The sequence below is a fragment of the Pleurodeles waltl genome, chromosome 8 (genome assembly GCF_031143425.1).
Source record: "Pleurodeles waltl isolate 20211129_DDA chromosome 8, aPleWal1.hap1.20221129, whole genome shotgun sequence".
In the NCBI taxonomy this organism is placed as follows: Eukaryota; Metazoa; Chordata; class Amphibia; order Caudata; family Salamandridae; genus Pleurodeles; species Pleurodeles waltl.
In genome coordinates, this window is record NC_090447.1 from 261,667,901 (window position 1) to 261,688,307 (window position 20,407).

Below are 20,407 nucleotides of genomic sequence, written 5' to 3' on the forward strand. Positions count from 1 at the left end.
CCCCATCCGCCAACCCACAGGGATTCCCCCTCTGGTGCAGGTTCTGTCAGTACTCCATTTTTTGGCAAGTGGGTCTTTTCAGACAACAGTGGCCATGTCATCAGGGATGGCTCAGCCTATGTTTTCTAAGGTTTTGTCCAGAGTGTTGTCTGCCCTGATGAAATACATGCGGAGATACATTGTTTTCCCTGAGGAGGGTGATTTGGCCACTGTGAAGGGTGATTTCTATGCCCTTGGACATATCCCCAACATCATTGGTGCCATTGATGGGACCCATGTGGCTTTAGTACCCCCAAAAGACGATGAGCAGGTGTACAGAAATAGAAAAAATTACCATTCGATGAATGTCCAGGTGGTCTGTTTGGCTGACCAGTACATCTCCCATCTAAATGCCAAGTTCCCTGGATCAGTGCATGACGCGTATGTCATGCGAAATAGCAGCATCCCTTATGTGATGGAACAGCTACAGAGACACCGTGTGTGGCTAATAGGTGACTCTGGTTACCCCAACCTGCCTTGGCTATTGACCCCAGTGAGGAATCCCCGGACCAGGGCAGAGGAACGCTACAATGAGGCACATGGGCGAACTAGGAGGATTATAGAATGGACCTTCGGGGTCCTGAAGGCCAGGTTTAGGTGCCTGCATATGACAGGTGGATCCCTAAGGTACTCACCAAAGAAGGTGTGTCATATCATCGTGGCCTGCTGTATGGTTCACAATCTTGCATTGCGACGCCAGGTGCCTTTCCTGCAGGAGGATGGTCCAGATGGTGGTGTTGTAGCAGCTGTGGAGCCTGTGGAGAGTGAAGAGGAGGAAGACGACGGGGACGACACGGACAACAGGGACACAGTTATACAACAGTATTTTCAGTAGCACACAGGTAAGAATCACCCACGCCTTTTTACATTTACTTCTGCCCTCCTACATCTCTACTTTCTGTGTTTCCCCCAGTTCCTTTTAACTGATTTTTGACTTTCCCTTCCCTTTTCAGAGCTGTATGACCCACAGCGTGACTGCTGCTTTGTTTGACCATGGACTAATGCTTATAGACATTGGTATGTTGTCATCACAATGTGACTGAACATTATTGCACCATTATGTGTAATACATTTGTAAAGCAGACTCCTGATTTTTGAAGTGCAATTGTGATTTATTTTAAGTGCTGCATATGGGTCCATGATAGTAAAACGGTGATGGGTGGGGGTGGAGTAATGTCCATGGCAGAGTCCAGTTCTCAGTTGCACAGGTGCATTGTCCATATGCCTGTGGAAGGATGGAGCAGGGGCAGTTCAAGGTTGGACAGGGTGACAATGTGGGACAGTGGGATGACATCAGGGGGTATCTTATGCTGGCAGGGGTCTTGGCATCCTACTCTGTCTTCTTGTGTGATCTCAGGTTCCGCTTGCGGGGTGGTTGATCTTCAGCAGGAGGTGGGGTTCTGGTGGCCTGTCGTTGTGTGGGGGCCTCCTGTCCACTAGCGCCGGCGGAGGTGGTAGGCTGTTCGTGGTCCGGGCTAGTGACAGGGGCCCTTTGGGGTGCCACATGGTCCCGCAATGTGGTGACTATCTGGGTGAGGGCCAGGACGATGGTCCCCATTGCGGAACCGATGTTCCTGAGTTCGTATCGGAACCCCATGTACCGTTCCTCCTACTGTGCCTGGATCTCCTGGAACCTGGCCAGTACCGTCGCCATCGTCTCCTGGGAGTGGTGGTATGCTCCCATGATGGTGGTGAGGGCCTCTTGGAGAGTGGGTTCCCTGGGCCGGTCCACCCTCTCTCGCACAGCAGCCCTCCCAGTTCCCCTGTTTCCCCGGGCCTCTGTCCCCTGGACGGTGTGCCCACTACCACTGCCCCCAGGTCCATGTTGTTGTTGGGGTGGTGGGTCAGCCTGAGTGCCCTGTAGTGGTGGACACACCGCTGATTGACGCGTCCTGGAGACAGAGGCATGGGCCCGCTGGGTGGGAGCTGTGCTGGTATTCCCAGAGGGGGTTGAGTCTGCTGTGGCCTGTGTCTGTGTGTGGGGAACCGACTGTCCAGAGGTCCCCGATGGTCCAGGCTGGTCATCAGGTTCTAGGTCTACAGAGCTGCTGTCATCACTGGGGGCCTGTTCTGGGGGCGGGATGGACAAATCTGGACCCTCCTGGCCGGTGTGTTGGCGTTCGGGCCCTGCAGGGGTAAAAGAGTATGGTTATTGCTTCTGTGTGTGCCATGGCGTGCGATTTGTGGGTGCCCTTGACCCCCAGTGCTGGCATTCCCTTCTGGGAGGAGTTGTGAGGGTGGTTTGTGGGGGGGGGATGGGTATGTGCAGTGGTCATGCTTAGGTGATGGGTGGCCATGGTTTGTGTTGGCATTCAGGGATTGGTGTTGTGTTGGGTGGGTTGTGCTGGGGAGACATTGGCAGGGAGGATGTGTGCTGGGGGTTTGGGGGTGAGGGTGGGGGTGTGGGTTGGCGTGCTGGTGGTTGGGGGGGGTAAGGTAGTTGAGATTAGACTTACCAGAGTCCATTCCTCCGCCTACTCCAGCGAGGCCCTCAGGATGCAGGATGTTCAAGACCTCTTGCTCCCATGCTGTGGATTCGGGTGGAGTGGGTGGGGGTCCGCCGCCAGTCTTCTGCACAGCGATGTTGTGTCTTGACACCATCGACCGCACCTTCCCCCGTAGGTCGTTCCAGCGCTTTCGGATGTCTTCCCGGTTCCTGGGATGCTGTCCCACAGCGTTGACCCTGTCGACGATCCTTTGCCATAGCTCCGCCTTCCTGGCAATGGTGGTGTGCTGCACCTGTGTGCCGAATAGCTGGGGCTCTACCCTAATTATTTCCTCCACCATGACCCTGAGTTCTTGGTCCGAGAACCTGGGGTGTCTTTGGGGTGCCATGGGGTGGTGTGGGGTGGTGTTTGTGGTGATGAATGTGGTGTGTGTGGTGGTGTGTGGTGTTTTGTGCGTGGATGTTGTGTGGCTGATGTTGTTGTGTTCCTGTGTGTGTTGGGCTTTTCGATAGCTGTGCTCTCTCTCTCTCTCTCTCTCTCTCTCGCCTTCTCTCCTAATTTCTAGTAGTGGGGGTTTGTGGGTGATGTGGGTGTGTGTTTTATAGTTGATTGGATGTGTGGGAGTGGTGTGTGTATGTGTATCAGGTGTGTGTATTTCAAATTGTCCAATGTGGCTGTGTTTTGGAGCTGGGTGTGTATTTTGACCGCGGCGGTGTGTACCGCCAATGGAATACCGCGGTTGAAAGACCGCCGCGTGGATTCGTAATGGCATGGGCGTGTTTGTGTTGGCGTGACGGTGGAGGTTTGGTCATCTCCAGTTTATCGCTGACCGCTGATGAGGCGGCCTTCCGTGGATGTCGGGTTTTTGGCGGTTTGGCTGTTGTGGGTCAGAATGACCGTGGCGGTTTACCGCGGCGGTAGAATGGCGGTCTTCTGACCGACGGTAAGAGCCTTTTACCGCCGAGGTCAGAATGACCGCCAAAGTGTCTCCAGTGGCACACACTAGCGTCCCCCATCCCAGATCAGTTCACGTTGCAAAGAGTCAATTGTCTGGAACCACGATACTGGGACAGTCAACAGTAAGTTGGTGAAGTAGTAGAGGAGTTTAGAGAGCATCACAATCTTGGTAAGCGCAATTCGGGCCGTAACTGGTAGCCTTAAGGTTCGCCAAAAGGCTACCTCCTTTTTCAGAGCCCGATACTCTTTCCTCAGATTGCCCTCTCTGAGGTCTTTATTATTGTGGTAAATCTGGATCCCCAAGTACTTGAACGTCCGAGGGGCCCATTGTACATCCATCGGACATGAGGGCGGGAGTGGCATCCCCTCTATCATAGGGAACACATACATCTTTCATCTATTAAGCCATAAGTCCATAAGTCTGAGGGTTCACCAAAATCCTCCAGCGTCTGGAGCACCTTTGGGAGCACTATACCACCATCTCGTACATAGATAAGGAGGTCGCCTGCATACAGGCAGATAATGTGTGGGACCCCCCCCTCTAATCACACCCCATTCCCACCCTCTACTCCTGAACATCTCTGCCAAGGGCTCTATAGCCAGGGCAAATAATAGGAGCGAGAGTGGGAAGCCATGTCTAGTTCCCCTATTAACCTCGAGGCTGGCAGAGATCGTGCGCCCAGTTTTAACCCTAGCTGTAGGGTGAGTGTAGAGCAGTTTTACCCAATTTCCCCACTCAAGTCCCAGGCCCATGCGTTGCATTACGGTGTCAAAGAAATCCCAACGTACGGTGTCAAAGGCCTTTTCTAGGTCCACTGACACTATCAGAGCTGTGGGGTCATGCAAATGTTTAAAGCAGTTTATAGAGCCTCCATAGGTTACTGGAGGTATTTTGCGTAGGGATGAACCCGTTTTGGTCTTCATGGATAAGCTCCATTGGTTCGCTAGCACCTTGCTGAGTACTTTAAAGTCGGTGTTTAACATGGAAAGTGGGTGATAATCAGCAACCGTTGCCCCATCCCGCTTCCCCTTAGATAGGAGTATCACCAACGCCTCCCTAACAGAGTGGGGCAATTCCCTCTTCTCATAGGCCTCTGTATACATCTCTACCAGTCGTGGCGTCAGGACTCCCTCAAACCTTTGATAAAATTCAGGGGGAAGACCGTCAGTCCCAGGGGTTTTCACAGTCGCCAGGTCTTTTATAGCAGTCTGCACTTCTAAGGCCGTCACTGGTGCCCCCTGTTGTTCACTGTCAGGTCCCGGCAGCGTTCGCAGTGGTAAGCCACTCAGATATGTATGCAGCACATCCCTCTCTGCCAGCAGCGGTGTGCTCTAGAGTGACATGTAGTAAGATCTAAACTCATCATTAATGAGTGTCGGTTCATGCAGTATAGTCCCGTCGTGGGTTGTCAGGTGAGTAATTGGAGTGCCCCTGCTTTCTAGTTTTATCAGCCAAGTCAGTAGTTTCCTAGCCCTCCCCTCCTCATCATGGATCCTATTGGTGTGTACTTTATAGTCGTGGCAACAAAGGCGTTCCAGTGCCTCATTATGTGCTTCCAGCGCAGCTGAGAGCAGTCGAGGCGCCTCTGGGTTGGTACCCAATTCCGACTCCCACCTATGCAGTGTTGCCTCTACACAAAGGACTTCGTCATCAGTTCCCTTCTGATTCCCACTGTTTGACCTAGGCAGTGGCCACTGATTACCACCTTCAGGGTCTCCCATTCCACCCTCCGATCTGAGGCTGTCGCTTTATTTAACGTAAAGTACTCTGTCAGTTTAGTCGCTAAGGTGCCGTCAAAGGCCTCGACCTCTAGGGCTCTAGGACACAAGCGCCACGTCGGGACCCGTGGTAGTTTCTCAGTTGTCTGCATCATCACTATTAGTGGACTATAGTCTGACACCGTGTGGCCTAAATATTCTGAGTGTGTGAACGTACTGCTAATATTGGCCGTGCAGAGCATATGATTGATTCTAGTATGGATTTGATAAATGTGAGAGTAGTGGGAGAACTCCCTGCTGTGCTGGTGTTGCAACCACCAGATATCTTCCAGTTCCCACCCAGATCTCCATCTCTTCAGACCCTTAGCCACCTGAATTGCCGTCGCCCCCGCAGAGGCAGAGTGGAACAGTCCATTTCGGGATCGGGGACCTCGTTGAAGTCCTCCCCCAGGAGATAGGGACTGCCCCAATGCATGGCCAGCCAGCAGACATCCTGTGTAAGAAGGAGACCTGGTCTTGGTTGGGCATGTACATACTTCCCAATACCACCAGACATCCGCATAAGCAGCCCTCTACCAAGACATACTGGCCCTCTCTGTCCGCATCTACCAAGACTGGCTCAAATGTCACTCCGCCCTCACCCAGACCAGCGTTCCACGGGCATAGGCAGGGTATGTGGTGGCAAACAGCTGCCCGCCATCTTTTACAGAGGCGGTCAGCCTCCACTTTAGTGAGGTGTGTCTCCTGTAGTAGTGCAAGATGGACTCCCCGTCTCTTCAGGTATGTCAATATACTGTGATGCTTCGACTTGCTCCCCATTCCCCGAATGTTCCAAGACATCAGTTTAAAAGTTGTTACTACAGGCATCACGGAGCCAGTCTGTCACCCACCGCCAGCTCCCCACCGCTCTGCCCCACCCCACCCCACAACCCTGCACACTGATCTTCATCCTGGGCATCATCAACAGCAAGAATATCAACAGTAGTAATCAATCCCCAACTCCTCATCCCCAGGGCAGAACGTCAACGGCCGACTGCCCAAATCTGTGTTAACAGTCTAAAACTGGCCATCATCTTCACCTTGCTGGAACGGTCCAGGAGCAAATGTGTGGGTACGTTCGTCTATGAGCTTAGAAATGGCGGCGATCCTCGGTGTCGGCCAGGCTTGCCCACACTTACACTCCAGGTGCTACTCCTATAGGACAGAGTTCCGGGCAAGAGAGCGAAGCCGCCGGGGCTAAATAATGTCTTCAGCTGTTTGAGGGGTCACATGTGGCAGGCCGCCAAGTGGGTCCACAACCGATTCATGGTCCGATGAGTCCCCTGACTCGCCCATATCCATGTGGCTTAGTTTGTCCTTATCAGAGGAGGGCGACTCCGTCACGGACGCGGTTGCTTGAATCACCGCCGGCTTGCCTTGGCTAGCCTGCGTCTTCATTGGTCCAAGCAGCCTGCCTCTGCGAGTGCGGTCATCGGAATGGCGTCTCTTTTTCTGACATCTAGCCGGCATGGATTCGTGTGGGTTCTGCTGAACTGTCCCATTTTCATATGTTTCAAGCCAGGATCAAGCTTCCTCCGGGGTCTGGCAGAAATGGGTGCGGCCATCACACATTATTTTCAATTTTGAGGGAAAGAGCAGTGTATATTGAATCCCTTCAGTCAGGAGGGTCTTCTTCACTTCGGTATCAGACGCCCTCTTGTCCTGCACCACAGCTGTGTAGTCTGGGTACAGATTGACCTTACAGTTTTTCACGGCAACGGGCCCCTCTTCCCACCCTTTTTGAAGTAGCAAGTCCCGATCCTTGTAGTGGAGCAGCGTGGCCACGACATGTCTGGGGGTCGTCCCGGCGCAGGGGGTTTGACCGGGACCATGTGTGCCCTCTCCAGAGCAAAGAACGATGTGAGCTGATGAGGACCCATAAGTCCTTTCATCCATGGTTGCAGATAGGCCACCATGTTGTTGCCCTCCACACCTTTCAGTAGGCCTACTATTCGGATATTGTTACGCCGGCTGCGGCCCTCAGCGTCTTCGGCCCTATGTTCCAGTCTCTGCACTCTGTCTGTAAGTTGGGCAAGTTGGGTTTGTTGCACTCTGTGTTCCCATTTCAGTCAGCCCGCCCTCTACGTTGTCTACTCTCCCCACCAGTTTACGGTGGTCCATTCTGAGAAGGCCCAGTTCCGCCAACACTTTCCCTATTTCTTGTTTGAGGGTGTTCTTAGAGTCCTCAATTGCCTCCAGTATCTTCTGTAGGGTATCTTGCACTTGGGGCGGTTAGAGAATTTACTGCGGGGTCAGCGCCGCAGTTCCACAATCGGTGTCCGGGTTCGCCGCCTGCAATTCCTTTGGCCTAGGGCGTTGCTTCCCTATCGGGGCCACCCGGTCACAGTAGCCAGGGAGGGGTCCAGAGGGGGGGCTTCTTGCCACCAGTGTTGGCCCCCTCTTTAGTACTCAGGGTCCAGTGCGTCAGAGCTGGTTTTCAAGGACGCAGGGCCACCAGCGACTGGAGTCCTCCCCCAGGTGCTGTATGCGCTCCATCCTTCGCTCCATGCAGGCGCTGTGGGCCACACCCAGGCACGCTATGAACGGCCGGACCCACCGCTCTCACCAGTTCAGGCCCCTCCGCTCAGATCACATTCCACAGCTCTGATCCACCACAGCGCAACAGCTCACCTCACGCGCCTCGAGGGTCTGTCGGCTCCACACCAGGCACCACTCACCCTTCCCCGTCTATGCCTGGCCAGGTGGGGGAGGGGCCCAAGTCCTGCCGCCGCCTCACCCACCTTTTGCTCCACGAGGGCCAGGGGCCCCTGTAGTGTCTGTGCGCCTCAGCGCTTCACACCAGGCACCACTCGCCCACTCTCGTCTATGCCGGACCAGGTGGGGGAGGGGTCCAAGCCCTGTCAGCCCTCAACTTCCTCTGGGTTGCACTGTCTGACGCCTCATCCACCTTTTGCTCCACGAGGGCCAGGGGCCCCTGTAGTGTCCGTGCGCGCCAGCGCTCGGAGCACTGGTGCGATCTGCTCCCCAGTGGCAGCCTGCTCCCACCACTAGCAGCTCAGCGACTGCAATTTTGAGAGGCCGCACAATCTCTACTCACTACTCCGGCAGCTCCACCACCTCGTTCCCCAGGGACTCTGGGTCTGGAGCCAATGCAGCCCGAGGCAGCACCAGCATCACGATTCGCTGCAGGCCGGTCCGGAGCTGCTCTTCTACGCCACTGCCATCTTCAGCGGTTCGCTCCGCCCCACATAAGAATACTATGTTATTTCAGTGTTTAAAGTTGGTGTGCCTAAGAGTCAACCATGTAGCTTTTTGATTATGCAGGACATCTGATTTCAATGATTAATATTTTCACATATGTTTCCATAAAACCAGGTTGGCCTAGTTATGTTTTCTTGTAATGTTTTAAAATGTTGAAAATATCATGCCTTTTCGAGTGTGAGGAATTCAGATGCCAAATAGGAGCAGAATAAATGAAAGATTCACTATGAAAAGGATGGATGGTGCGTGCAGGAGCATACACAGTGAGTGATCTTGGAATGCACATTTCTTAGACAGAAGCGACTTCCTGACAACTCACAACACTGTGGGTGGGCAACAATGTGGTACAGTGTATCTGTTACACACTGAGCAAAATGGATACCTGAGCTTTCTCTACTGTATTCTCTATCACATAGTACAGCCCACAGTTAAGCGAAGAAAGCACATTTGCCATTAACAGGTGATTCTGTACACACTGTGCATGGCACTACAGAAACACAAACAATTCTAAATGTAACTTACAGTTAAGCAATAATTTCCAAGACTAACTTATTTTTACTCCAAAAACTCAAAATCAGATATAAAACCACTAGCGTTAGTATCCTAATCGCTTGGCAATTATTTTTCTAGCTCCATCATAATGTGGTGTTAAGTCTAACAGAAGGTCTGGTGTTTTTGTACTTTACCAGTATATCCAGAAGTTAGCTCCGCTGATATAGGATGCCTTATTGGATCAGTGGGTTGCTAAACATTTGAGTAGTCTGATTTTGAATGCGTATCTGTCAATGTGAATCATGGTTTTGAGCCAGCAGGTAAAAATGCATTTGCATTGCACAGAGGTGGCTCCTTTCGCAATGGAAAAGGAGTGTCCCCCACCGGCTGAGCCAGCAGCTTAAAAATAAAACAATACTTTACTGTTGTTTTATTTTTCAGCTGCTGGCTCAGCCAGCATGTGCAGTGAGGGGCGGGCTGGGTCATGGGAGGGGGGAGAAGGAGGAGGAGGAGGGGAGTGTGTGCACTAAGGGACAGATTTACAAGAAAGTGGGGCATCATAGATGATGCGTCACTTTTCTTGCTCCCCCCTACTGGCACCTAATGACACCATGGTTGCAGCATATTTAGAATATGGTGCACCATGGCGGTAATTATCATAATAGCGTCATTGATGCTATTGTGGGGCTTTTCTACACTAGTGTCAAAATGTTTATGCTAGTGCAGCAAAGCATATGGGAGACCCATTGAATATAAAGGGTGCGTCATTTTAACACCTGCTCTGAGCAGGAGCTAAAAACGATGGGACAAATGATGTGGTGAAATGTTGAAAATGTCACTGCACCATTTTTTTGGCCTCCCTTCACCCAAATGCCCACTTGCATACATTATGACTGACGCAGGCATATGTGGCACAAGACGTTGCAAAGTGGCACAATGCATGCTTTGCGCCACTTTGTATGGTGCAGCATTCTATATGGTGGCACTAAGGTGGTGAAAGGGCTTGTAAATATGCCCCTAAAAGCACATGTCAGTTTGGCTGCTGTCTTAGGCCAGCCAAACTGACACGCGTACTCAGGTTTCTTCAGCCTGGCTGTGTTGCACATCTGGGTTGGAGAAACAGCACAGACTCCAGTATAGCATGAAAGCAGCACCAGGATTGCATGGGTGCGGCCCGTGCTGGTGTCCAAGGGACTGGTGGGACACCAACACCATCAGAAGAGGAGCAAGGAGGCTGGCGGCAAGAACATGAAATTTGCAGTAGCACCTGCTGCAATTGTAGTTGTTCATTAATTGGCAATGCCCTCGTTCCACCAGTTTTGTCTGGTGTCTTTGGTATTAAAAATCAGGGATTTTGCAGTTTTTTCCTTTAAAATCAATTTACACATCTTATAATCATTTTCATTGGTAGTGATTGTGTTCAATCAAAGCCCTAGCCTAGGTGCGTGTGTATGAAAAAGTGCAGAGGGTAATTTTCGCAGTTATGTCTCGTAAATCAAAGTGAAAATATTGGTTTAAAACCAAATACATTTCCAACCTGGCATTTCTCTGTACCCGATATATGTGCTTTCTTTCAACGATGTAAATTGTCATACTTATATATCCGAAATATATCAGGAATTATTGTTCTTTTCTCAAATAAAATAAGACAAGTCCATAAATTAATGAGCTTTGGGTTGTGATGTTTGGATCAAGAGCAGCTGTGGACCAAAAAGTGGTAAAGTTCGGCATATTTGCAGATTTTTTGTGATTTTTTTTCTCTTCAGAATAAGACATTTTTCAATCTTTCCATCATTGTGCTCTTTAGTTTGTCAGTTTTGCTGACTTTGTAATTGCCTTTGATGTAATTCCTCTGTAAAGCTTTCCTCCCACTTTTAAAGCTTCAGCTACTCCATCATCTGCACAAAAGTTTGAGAATTAGTTGTTGTAAGATGTGGTAATATTGGCTCTCTATCATTTGGATTGGCATATGAGTCATGCTTGGTTGAACATAAACCACACTTACATATCCTCCCTGACAGGGCAGATGTATTACTTATTTTACTTTCACTGTTTCATAGATTAGGAAATGAAAGTATGCCAGGCAAGAGAGTGGAATTGGTTTTAAGATTCAGAATTCCCTAAATGGCTGAATGGAGACTACTTTCATTAATCCTGCACAGTAGGATGGATGACAACTTCAATTAAAAAGATAAAAACACATTTGTCAACTATATTTGACACACAGGACTTCCAAGGCTTAACTACTATCAGTCTTCATTTTAATTGCACTTGCTATTTGCATTACATTTTGGATTATCAGATGTCTTGAAAATAGTGCTTTCCAACAGACCTCATGGAGATGCAAAGACATATATTGAGAGGCAACTGAAGGCTATTTTCGAAGGTCGAAAAAACCTAAATATATGGAAAACAGTAATAATAGGGTCATCTGTCGATTATAATCCATTTGTTTTTGTTACTGTAAAAGTGAATAAAATATACTTTGTTCATTGGCATTCATTACTAAGCATGTGGACTAAATTTGTTAAAATTATAGCGCAGCCATTAAAGGGAATGGTGAACTGAGGGATGTACAGACTAAAGGACAACACACTTTACAAGTTTATACAGGGTGGATCACCTCAGAGACGGTGATGTGCACTTTACAACATTGAACGTATAAAGTTATATGTTTGGACATGCAAACTGATGAACATAGACCAGGATCTATATTTTCTTTGCTTAACTGCACAGTTCTCCAATTGCCGTGCTTTGGGTTCGTTCCTAAAATGGAATGGACAGAACACCAGATCTTTGTGGCACATTGTGGTATCTTTCACAGGGTACCCTTTCATGAAATATAATTTTACTATCCATTCTTAATGGTTCTAGAAACTGCAGAGCCTGAGGGGAGATATTGTTGAGATTCTATTGGGATGTCACTTGCCAGAGATGCAGCTCGGGTTGTCTCTAATAAACTTACCTGCTTCCTAATTGACCAGTGTTCCTGTCCTTTGATGATTTTATCTCACACACATCCAGAAGAGAACTCCCTCATGTCTGCTTTTTTCTAGGGGTGGGTGATAAATTCTGCTCCTCAAGTAGAGTTGGTGGAATTTTGGCCACTCCGTTACGTTTGTGCCAGCCAAATTCTACCAACCGCTGTCTGAGTTTTTTCTTGCATCCGGGTCGCAAACAGTAAGTTGGTGAGTGAGAATTGGTGTCCCCAGTGAGATTTTTGGAGCAAGGGGGTCACCTGGCTAGATTTTCTTAACACAAGCGATCAAATGCAGTTGATGCCATTCGTGGTGAGAAAGCTGCCACTGGAGTAGAAAATCTACTTGAGCAGCAGCCAAACCAACTTGAGAAGCAGTGCCTTCTAGTGCATGCATGGTACGGTTCGCACTGATTTTTCAATGCAGAGCAAGCTTCCAGTGCTAAAAAGCAGCATGAGCAGTGCCACATGCAGATTTCCACCCATTCACAGACTTCCTTGGAATTTCACAGAATTTTTATGTAACTCTCCCCACCCCTACTTCTTTCTTTCTTGTCTTCCAAGTGGTGTTTTCTTCATTTGTCGCTTGTGTAGTGGCGAAAAGTGTCAGCTCTATGCCACATGCTTTTAAAATTGTGTTCCTTGACTGTGCAGGTCAGACACCACGTCTTGAAGTCAGACTGAGCTGTACGTTCCTTTGAGTTTCACAGCCAGTGAGCACCATAACAATAACTTACCAATGTTTCATACAGGAAGGGCATTCTTGTCAGCACTAAACAATAACCATCAATTTATTTAGGCCCGTATTTATACTCCGTTTGCGCCGAATTTGCGTCGTTTTTTTCGACGCAAATTCGACGCTAAACTAACGCCAACTAACGCCATATTTATACTATGGCGTTAGACGCTTCGGGCGCCAAAGTGCCCGGAGAGTGCGTCATTTTTTAGCGTGAACCCCTTCCTTGCGTTAATGATATGCAAGGGAGGCGTTCCCGTCTTAAAAAATGACTCCCAGGCCTTTACGTGGTATTTATACTCCCGGGCAAAAATGACGCCCGGGAGTGGGCGTGGCCAAAAACGGCGCTTTTGCGTCGCTTTTTAACGCCTGGGTCAGGCATGGCGTTAAGGGACAAGTGGGCTCAAAATGAGCCCAGAGTGCCCTCCCCTGCCCCCAGGGACCCCCCCCTGCCACCCTTGCCCACCCCAGGAGGACACCCAAGGACGGAGGGACCCATCCCATGGACATTAAGGTAAGTTCAGGTAAGTATTTTTTTTTTTTTTTTTTGTGGCATAGGGGGGCCTGATTTGTGCCCCCCTACATGCCACTATGCCCAATGACCATGCCCAGGGGACAGAAGTCCCCTGGGCATGGCCATTGGGCAAGGGGGCATGACTCCTATCTTTACAATGATAGGAGTCATGTTGATGGGGGATGGGCGTCGAAAAAACATGGCGCAAGTCGGGTTACGACGATTTTTTCGACGTAACCTGACTTGCCCCATTTTAAGACGCCCATACGCCATTTTCCCCCTACGCCGGCGCTGTCTGGTGTACGTGGTTTTTTTCCACGCACACCAGGCACCGCCGGTCCGCTTGCGCCGGCTAACGCCATTCCATAAATACGGCGCCCGCATGGCGCTTCAGAATGGCGTTAGACGGCGCAAAATCTTTTGACGCTAAACTGCGTTAGCGCAGTTTAGCGTCAAAAAGTATAAATATGGGCCTTAGTTTGCTCATGGTCACATGGTCATATGCTGCGGCACTTTGGAAATATAATAACCCAATTATACCTGAGAATACTACTTGATCATTGGGTCATATTTCCTTAGAATGAGGATAGCTATATGTACACCCTGTGCTGCACTAAAATCATGAAGGTAGCAGAATAAATTGTTTTAATAATGAGGAGACGTGATTTTTTCGATTGTTTTGCAAGTGTAAAGTTATTTGATTTGTGCAGAATGGTCAGCTGTTTCCTAATACTTTACAATGAAATGATGCTTAGCTCTGCCTACCGAGTTCTCGAGCTTCATGGAGAATCACAAAAAGCAAAGGGAAAAAAAATAATGTTCTCTAATGTATGGAATTCTTATAGCATTTTCAACACGCCCAAAGCTTTCAATTTTCCTTAACACTTTCTCGCCTCAATGATATGCACGCATTTTTATGTTAAATTAAATTAAATTTCATTTACATTTCTCAAAATTATGCTTTTGGCATGAAATGTGATGCTGGTATCTCACATAACATTAATAATTTGATGGCATATTTTGCATAAAAAGTGTAACGAAAGATACTGGCAGAAAATGTGTCTCAATTAGATATGTTATGCATGAACCAGTTTTCTGCTTGTAAAAAATTATGAAAAAACCCATAACGCGAAATTTCGTGAAATTTCACAAAATTGTGAATTTGAAACTATAACGAATGATTCAGGTACTGCAACTTAGCAGGCTCTGGTTCTTCTTAAAGGGTAACATTTTGCTCTCAAATGAAATGAACTGCTATTATTCTGTCTGTTAGAAATGGGGTGCCTGGTTGGCAGTCAGTTTTCACTCTGTCCAAGTAGGGACCCTCACTCTAGTCAGGACAATGGAGATGCACACCTAAGATAACCCTTATTCACCCCCTTGGTAGCTTGGCACAAGCAGTCAGGCTTATCTCAGAGGCAATGTGTAAAGTATTTGTACCAACACACACAGTAAAATAGTGAAAGTACTACAAAATGGACACCACACCAGTTTAGAAAAATAGGCAATATTTACCTAAATCAAACAAGACCCAAACGACAAAAATCCAAAATACACAAGTCAAGATATAAATTTTTCTTACTCCATAGAAAACAATGGAAATGTTGTTGTTACACAAAGTACCTGGTTTGTGTAAAAAATAAAGCCGCCCGCAGAGTTTGCATCGAAAAAGCCAATGATGCATTGTTTTCTCCATCGCAAGTGAAGCCGTGTGTCGTTTCCGGACGGGGCAACTCAGGTTTGCGCAGGCTTATGTTGATTTTTACACCCCGATATGATGCATGAGAAATCCAGCCACACGATGATGGAAAACAGCTCTGCTTGGGGTTTGCGTCATTTTTATCAGCTGCAAGTGGGTGCTGCATCGTTTCTCCAGCCGTGATGCAGGCAGCGATGAAACGATTTCCTAGCCACAATGCAGGTGGTGCATCGATACCAGCCGCGAGGTGGGTGGCACGTCATTTTTAGGGCTGCATTGCAGGTGGTGCATCAAAAGTTTCCCTGCACAGCTCCCTGTGTATTGATTTCAGTCCTTGTTCTATGAGCTTCACCTTTCAGGTGCCTGGGGACTGGATAGGGCACCACTTGGCAGGGCAGGAGTTTCAGTAGAGAGTTCAAGTGCTGGCAGAGGAAGCCTTTGTTGGCCCTGAGACATCAAAACAGGAGGAAAGCTCAGTCCAAGCCCTTAGAGATTCTTCGCAAGCAGGATTATACCACAAAGCCCAGTCTTTGACCTCTTTCAGGCAGTAACTGCAGGCCAACCCAGCAAAGCAAAGTCACAGGCAATGGGGCAGTACTCCTCCTTCTGCTCTTCTCCCTGGCAGAGGTTCCTCTTGGTTCAAGAAGTAATCTGAAAACCTGGGGATTAGGGTACACTACTTATACTCCTTTCTGCTTTTGAAGGAGGTAAACTTCAAAGAAAAATGTCTGTTGTTCACAAGATCCTGCCTTGGCTAGACCTTGCTCCAGACTCACACCAGGGAGTTGGAGACTGCATTGTGTGAGGGCAGGTACAGCCCATTCAAGTGTAAGTGACCACTCCTCCCTTCACTCTAGTCCAGATGTCCCATCAGGACATGCAGGCTACACCCCAGCTCTCGCGTTGTGTGAGGGCAGGTACAGCCCATTCAAGTGTAAGTGACCACTCCTCCCTTCACTCTAGTCCAGATGTACCATCAGGACATGCAGGCTACACCCCAGCTCGCTTTTGTCACTGTCTAGAAGGGATTCATAAACTGTTAGTCTGACCCAGACAGAGAATACAGAAGCAGGCAGAGTCACAGAATGGTTTAAGAAAGAAAATGCTCACTTTCTAAAAGCGACATTTTCAAACTGACAATTTAAAAACCAACTTTACCAAAAGTTGTATTTTTAAATTATGAGTTCAGAGACACCAAACTCCAAAGTTCTATCTGCTCTCAAAGGGAAACTGCACTTAAAAGATATTTAAAGGCAGCCCCAATGATAACCTATGAGAGTTATAAGTCTTGCAATATTTTGCAGTATTTCACTGTTAGGACATGTACAACACATCAGTACCTGTCCCACCTTTAACATACACTGCACCCTGCCCATGGGGCTACATAAGGTCTACCATAGGGGTGCCTTACATGTATCACAACAAAAGGTTTGGACCTGGCAAAGGGGTACACTTGCCAGGTCGAACTAGCAGTTTAAAACTGCACACACAGACACAGCAGTGGCAGGTCTGAGCCATGTGTACAGGGCTACTAATGTGGGTGGTACAGCCAGTGCTGCAGGCCCACTAGTAGCATTTGATTTACATGCCCTGGGAACATCTAGTGCACTTTACTAGAGACTTACTAATAAATTAAATGTGCATCAGGGAAAAGCCAATTGCACATACATTTTTATTAATATTCTAAGGGACAGATTTAAGAGCCCTCCTTGTGCCACATTTGCATAATTTGTTTTACACTAATGTGGCCCAAAGAAGCCAAAATTGCCATGCCAAATTTACAAAGTGGCACAATGCATTCATTGCGACACTTTGTAACCCTTTGCTCTACATTATGCCTACGCTTGCCATAACATATGCAAAAGGGCGTTCCCCCGTTAGGGAGGTAGAAAAAATGTTGCAAAGAAATCTAAGAGATTTCTTTGCATCATTTGTTCGACACTTTTAATGTCTGCTCAGAGCAGGTGTTAAAAGGAGGCACACAATTGTTTACAATGGGCCTCAATGGACTTTGAAGGATTAGCGTTAAAATATTTTTGAAGCTTATCCTGCAAAGCTCCAAACTAACGTCAAAAATGTTGACGCTAGTTTCCCTATCTACCGCCATGGTGCACCGTATCATAGATACGGCGCAAACATGGTGGCGTTAGTGGGGTGCTACGGGGTGCAAAAAAAGTGGTGCTGCACTTGGTGCTGCACCACTTTTCGTAAATCATGTCCACAATGGTGAACATTTTGGACTAAGATCCTATGTCTGAAGAAAAGAGCTATTACAGTGGAAGTCTGTGGATACAACACTGACCCTCAGCATTTCTATCTTAATCTCCACCCCAAACACCAAAGCGATTGTCACCTTATGCCAAGGGTAAAAGTATTTTCTGCTACAGAAGTTCACAAACCACTGCATATCTTGTTTGTCACAATAAAGCTGCTATTCTTATACCTTCTTTACAAAAGTATTTTATTGATGTTTAATTTTCTCTTACATGCTTATGGCACATGGAAATTTCAACTTGGACATGTGCTACTTTAAGATGATAATTGTTCATGAGTGATGCAAACACTGTCTTAGCATTGTTTAACTACACGAGCATTAGATAAGACAATCCCCATGTTGCTTTCTCAATGTTATCAGAGCACACATGAGTCTCAGACGTAAAACATTATAAAACAATATAATCCTGTGTAACTTGTGGGGGAGGCAGAGACTGACATTATATTGCATGGTGGTTTGATTTGGCCAGCAAAGAAAGAGTGCTAGATGTGTGGCCTAATATTGGAAGTAGGTGCATGGCTGTGGCTCACTTGTTTAGAAGCGCATAATGTATTTTGCTCACTATGCAGGTAGTCTGCTCCAATAAGAGTTTTCACCAGTGGCTAGACAGCAAACTCTTGCTGTCTTCTCCTTTGAGGTAAGTCTGATTACATTCTTATACTTTTTTCACATCTCCCTCTAAGTTCCTCTGTTCTCCTCACATCTTAACAGCACTGTGCACTCTAATGGCTCCTTGCACAAATATTAAAGTGGTGGAGGTTCCCATCCCTATGTTTTCGATAGCAATAATAGAGGTGGCTGATTCCTCTCTAGATATGCAGCAACCATCTAAAGCTTGTGTGTTACGAGTGTGTCACACACCCAAAACTGCCTATTACATCTAAACTCTTAATAGACACTAGAACTATTTGTGACATGCACTATCCCCCATTCACTCATCTCTCTAATTCAGACAACCTTGCATTGTTGTGACAAGTTCCTTCAGTCCTTGTACTTTCCTTTATTTGAAGACAAGCCTGCTCAATTATGCTTTTTAGTATTCCCTGATAATGTCTTGTCAGATTTACTCATCAGCCTGAATCTCCCAATTTCCTTGCCCTGAGCAGTTGCACATCTTGCCATTATTTTGTTTTTGATATATACCTCCTGGGGATGCGCCTAACTGACTCTGCTGGGGTGGGATTTCATCCCCCAGCAAGCCTTGCATTACCGCTGGGGGAGGGGGCTGCTGCTTTGCACTACTAAAGCACAGTTGGTAACCATGGTGCGGGACACCCCTGACAGACTCTGCTGGGGTAGGACTTCATCCCCTAGCAGGCCCCAGGGGGCAAAACCACTAGACACCAGGGATTTTATTTTGGGCGTGTATTTTGGGGGCGACCCCTTGGGAAAGGGTCGCCCCCCCGGGGGAATTTTTTTTTTGTATTTCGCTCCCCCCCCCCCGGGGGCAGATCGCCTTTTTTTGGGCTGATCTGCCCACAAGGGGGGGGGGGAGCGAAATCCACTAGACACCAGGGATTTTGTTTTTATTGTTTATTTTGGGGGCAACCCCTTGGGCAAGGGTCGCTCCCCTGGGGAGCTATTTTTTTTTTCTGTTTCGGCCCCCCCCCCGATGGCAGACCAGCCATTTTTTGGACGATCTGGCCCCCGGGGGGTGGAAGCACACTAGGCGCCAGGGATTGTGTGGTATGTGTGTGTGTGCTGTGTGTTTGGGGGCACCCCTTGGGCAACGGTCGCCGCCCTAAAGTGGGGAAAGTTCGTATTGGCCATCTCTGCCCCTATTTTTGTAAGCCCATCTGCCCCCAAGGAGGGCAGAAACCACCAATATGGCAGGGATTTTTTTTTTTGTTTTGTGTTGTGCTGGGGTGCCCTCTTTGGGAAGGGTCGCCCCCTAGAGGGGGCACAGAGGTGTTGCCCATTTCTGCCCCCCTTGGGGGCAGATTGGCCAATTTCTTTACGCCCATCTACCCCCAAAGTGGGCAGGATCCACTTAGGTACCAGGGACAACTTCTAAGTTCTTGGTGGTGGGGTGTTTGTCAACTGTCAAAGTATTTGTATTTGTGATTATAACAATTTATTTCTTCTTTTTCTTCTAGTTCAATGCTTTTGCTTCCTTTGCTGTGGATCTTTGCGGTTTTGGCTTTAGTTGTCCTGCGGTTTGCATAGTTGCATGTTTTAGGTAAGTGAAAGCAATTTACTCCAAAGGAGTATTGTTGACATGCATGAATGACATGTTTGTAGGTGGTGTACTAAATGCAGTATTGTGTGTTTGACATTGTCCTTAGATTTGAGCACAGTGATGTTTGTGTTGTCATATGTCTAATTTGCTTTTTTTTTTTTTTTTTAGTGGGATATCATTGGTGATTGCTGTGTCTGTGCAGAGTAGTTGCTTGGTGAGTAGCTTTTTCAGGCAAGTGAGTGGTATAGTTTTTTGTAGTACATAACTCTTTGTGATAAAGCTACACTTTGTTTATTACTTATTTTAGTGCTAGTTGTTGTTGGCAATCCATTTGTTGTTAGGATCATGGCTAGCCGCAAAGTGACCACTCAGCAGGTTGTTCGCATGCTCTTTGAGTCGTCTTCAGACCATGATTACGATACTGACTCTGCATCTGAGGCAGAGGAGGAAGCAGGAGATTCTGGAAGTGAGTTTTCTGTCCGAGAGTATTCTTCTGATGAGGAAGCTACTCTCAGTGCAGATGAAGGGCCTGTGTTAGAGGAGAACATTGATGTGCCAAGAGTGCAGCAGCCTGGGGCTGAAGGGTTTTCCATTAGAAGACCTGGCACCTGGATTGCCCCAAACATGGAGCAGCCACAGTTACCTGCATTTACTGGTCTCCCAGGGTGTAGAGTTTATATGGAAAACTTTTTGCCTGTCCATTTCTTTCACTTGTTTATGGACGATGTATTTTTGGAAGAGATTGTGGAGCAGACAAATGTGTATGCAGTGCAATATTTGCGGGACAACGCTGCCAGACTTAAGCCTCAGTCTAGAGCTACTCAGTGGGTTCCCACATATCTGGAAGAGATTAAAAGGTTTTTAGGTTTGTCTTTTTTGATGGGGTTGATCAGGAAGCCGTCACTGGCTTCTTATTGGTCTACTAGTTCCTTGATGGCAACTGCCATATTTCCTGCAACTATGACACGTAATCGGTATTTGCTTCTTCTTCGTATGCTGCATTTTGTAGACAATGCTTTAGCCTTGCCACGAGATCACCCTGATTGTGACCGTCTTTTTAAGATTAGGCCGGTCCTTGATCATTTTGTGGATCGGTTTTCAGAGGTCTATGT